The following is a 3,998-nucleotide window of genomic DNA, read 5'->3' as shown; positions in this document are numbered from 1 at the left end:
TGGCAACATTAAGCATGACTGTTTTGGCATACTCCCCATCTGTGAATGGCTTTCCGTTTCTCACAATTGCTAAAGCACCAGCAAAGCTAGCTGAATTCCAGACACTTTGTTGGGTCCAAACATGGAATTGCTGCTGACTAGCTTGCACTCTGCACAGTAGCTCTTGACATGCTTTCTTCCTGCTGTCCCCTGCTGGATATTTCAATGCAAATGTAGTATGGCATGTGTTGAAGTGCTGCTTTATATTTGACCATTTCATCGATGCAATTTTATCGTTGCATATTAGACACACTGCAGAACCTGCTCTCTCTACAAAGGTGAATTCCTCTGTCCATTCCTGCTGAAAAGTACAATACTCCTCATCTTTTGTTCTTTTAGCCATCTTTTTTGTCAAAAGGGTTTCTGCAATTAGCTAGCTGACTACTTGATTAAAAGGAGGGATGTTTACTTCCTGACCTCACAACGACCCATGTACATTATGCATTATCCAATAAAAATTTGGTGTTGTCCCAGAGGACAGCTGTGATTGGCTCTAGCCACCCACAACCATGAACATGAGCGGTAAGAAATGAATGGATTGTAATGCATGAGAATATTTTATATTTTTAATGTTGTTATTTTTGTTGTTGTTGTTTTATTTTGAAGTTGGTCCAACTTTATTGAAATCAGTTACAGAAGACACAATTCCAAATAGAACCACTGTCTATGGTTTTTAAGGCCTGTAGAAATCTGAGTTATGTTTTACTACAAAAGAATATAAAATATATGAAATTCAAACTATAGTGTAAAATGAAATTTTTTCAAGGAATAGTATGTCCTCATGAAATTAAATATTTGCAAATATCTTTTTCCCTACATGCTTACAAGTTTAAAAACTCAAATAACCAGTTTCAATTTAATGAGAAAATCTACATTTAACTATAGCTTTGAAGATGTTCACATTCAAGATACTTCAGCCCCAAGTTTCATGAGACACAGGAATTTTGGAGATAAGTTTATTGTTAGATGAAAAAATGTCACTTATGTCAAGGAAAATGAAACTAGATTAGCAGTTTTAAATGAGCGATAGTTCAATATACTATTATAGAGAAATCATCTCTTGCCTTACAAATGCAAGAAATACTCTAGATTCCCTCAGTGGATACCATTGCTATCAAGGCTTGAAACTCAGTAAGCAAACTAGTGAAAAAACTAGACAGACTGACTTACACATGAGTGTTGGGAGCCGATCCACTAGTGCTGGCTAACAAGGTCACAGCAGAAGAAGATCCACAACTGCTGGTTGACAAAGTCACAGCAGAAGAAGACCAATGGCTGCTGGTTAATAAAGTCACCGCAGTGAAGACTAACAGCTGCGGGTTGACAAAGGCACCGCAAAGGAAAGGCACAATGATACTTCCCCCTTTAGACCTTTTTGAATTAATCTGGCCTTATATCCCCCCTTTTCTGGGTGTGTGCTATCATTTATGGCACAGGGATAATAGTACCGTACTTTCCCTGTAGATTCATAGTAATTTCTTTGGAAATGAGACAGAGGGTGTGAGTTCCACAGAAAAGCCTGTAAGCCCCTTGAACTGGGCTCATAGACATAAGAGGCTGGCTATGATATCCCTCATAAAGGGTTAAGTTGGTAGGAGAACTTCTTCTTATTAATCATGTTAGAAAAAATAGATTGTGACTTATGAATAGGTAGGAAACAGTAACTATACACAGAGCACCTTTCAGTCTTCACTTAATTCATCACTTTTCCTCCCTAGCCTTCTCATGTGGTAGAGTAAAGAAACTTTCCATTCTTCTTGCATACCTGACCTGCAGGTGGTGGGACACTCTGAGAAAAGTAAAGTTAGAACTTAATTAGTATATGAATATAGTAATAAATAAAATTTGACTAGACAATAGTATCCTAGACAAGGTAGAGTTATTAATCAGCACTGACCTTTTGGAAGTTTGTATCAATATTGTTATTGCTGTTCAAGTTATTGTATAATTGTACTTTGAATGACTTACAGTTTATAGAAATGAATTAACTGTTACCTAGAAAATGTAACCATAGTGAAACAAAAACAATGATTAATCAATGTATTCTGAATACCATGTGATTGTAACTTAGTGTGTGTGCATAAAAGGAAAACTAGACCAGCAATTGAGAGAGATGCCTGACAGTAAATGCTAACTGGAGAATAAAGAGAAAGAAAAGAATTCGGCTCTCTCACTCGATTCGTGCCGACGCTGTCTCTTCCTGTGGGACCCCTGGATTCCCCCCGGGGCTGGACCCCGGCACATGAGAACTGGCCAAAACACATTTCTTGAGGGGAAGCATTTCTCAATCTTTAGCTCTCTTTTATACCAACTCCATCCCCAAGATCACTCTGAAAATGAAAAGGATAAGTCTGATGGCCCTCACAGCAATCTTCAACATGTCAAAGCAATGTTTTAACTCATGCCCTCTAATCTTTCATCCCATTTCCTACTGACAGTGATACCAGCCCCCACTTCCTTTATTTTGAAGTTCTTGGTAATTCAAACCAACCCTTGCTTTTGTTTTTTTCAGGCCTTGAAAACACATCTTTTTCAGGTTTTAGGAAAACACATCTTTTGAAAAAATGTGTTTAGTAAATACCCTTCAAGTCCTGTACCTGATTTCCTGATAATATAAAGCATGTAAGCAGATGGTATCCCCTGGGACTGTCTAGGGCTTACTTTTGTACCAACTATTTAGGAAGTTCTCTCCTAAAAGTTTACCTTTAGAAATTAGAATTCAACATAGGAGTAAATTCAGTTGTCAAACATCTATTCCTAATTTAGAGCAAAGCTATAAAATACACAAAACTCCATTTACTAAACTTTATCTCAAGAAAACTTAAAGTTTTAAAATAGTAATTCCCGGCCCCAATGTAGACCATGAACCTACTTAGATGCAAACATGGCAAACAAAATTTTAAAGTTTTCCAATTTTCCTTTAAAAAGTGTGGTTTTTAGCTGATAGATGAACATTATAGATAAAATCTAATGCCAAGGAACACAATTTTTCACCTAGTAAGAAAATCATTCTGGTAACCAGATACCTGACCAATTTGGATTTTGTCCTTTAATAATTTTCAAAGGAAAACCATGAAGTGGCTTCTGGTTCAGTAGAGACACTGATCAAACCTTGGTAAAAATGGCAGGTTTGCAGACCTTGGGTAATGTGGTCAAATTCAACAGGCCAAAGGACTAAGTTTTGCATGATGGGGTTCTTCCTGCTCACTGGATTTGGGCCAGTTTTCCATAGCCTCCTCTGCCAGCATCATAGTCCTTTCGATACTTATCTCGTACCTGGCCCCCAGACCATCCACGGCCATATTGCCTGCCCTCCTTAAAGCCTGCATCCCAGTCTGTGCGAATCACCCGGTAATCCAAACGAGTTCCACTTATGTACCGCATGGCATTTTCTGCATCTGCTCTTGAATAGTACTCCACAAAGCAGAAACCACATGCTGTTTTCTTCATTTTATCCAGGCCCATAACAATTTTCTTTATGTCACCACTTTTGCTGAAGAGTTCATAGATTTGTTCTTCAGTTGTGTAGAAGGAAAGATTTCCAACATACAACGTACAGCTTTTTTTGAGTAATTTCTCCTGTTTGTGAATGTTACCCTGGAAGTGCTGGTCCCGGTACCTGCTCAGCTCCACATAGGAATCACAGCTCAGTGCCTTCAGGAGGCCACCCGACATAGTGCAGACAGGGGGACGAGGACGCCACCACTCCCGGGAAAACCGGCGCCGCAGAGCACGTTGTTATTTTTTTAATTAAAGATTTGTCTGTGAGCCAGATGCAGCCATAAAAGAGCCACATCTGGCTCGTGAGCCATAGGTTCCCGACCTCTGGTCTAAAAGCTAGAATAATAGTGCACTAGGAATTGAAAGAGGCTCATGGGGTGGAATTAGGTTGATATTAGAGGTGAGATAGACTAGGGTACAAGTTTCTGTCCAATTAGTAGGGAGACACATATAGGTGT

The 3,998-nt window shown here is 38.9% G+C and overlaps 1 pseudogene; it reads right to left on the bottom strand.

The window, feature by feature from the left end:
- Positions 1-2,559: 2,559 nt before the first annotated feature.
- LOC136320103 (nuclear cap-binding protein subunit 2 pseudogene) lies at positions 2,560-3,755 on the bottom strand (annotated as a pseudogene).
- Between the last annotated feature and the right edge of the window lie 243 nt (positions 3,756-3,998).

The sequence above is a fragment of the Saccopteryx bilineata genome, chromosome 1 (assembly GCF_036850765.1).
Source record: "Saccopteryx bilineata isolate mSacBil1 chromosome 1, mSacBil1_pri_phased_curated, whole genome shotgun sequence".
Lineage (NCBI taxonomy): Eukaryota > Metazoa > Chordata > Mammalia > Chiroptera > Emballonuridae > Saccopteryx > Saccopteryx bilineata.
The sequence above is the reverse complement of the archived record's forward strand: the minus strand, read 5'-3'. Positions and strand labels throughout refer to the sequence as shown.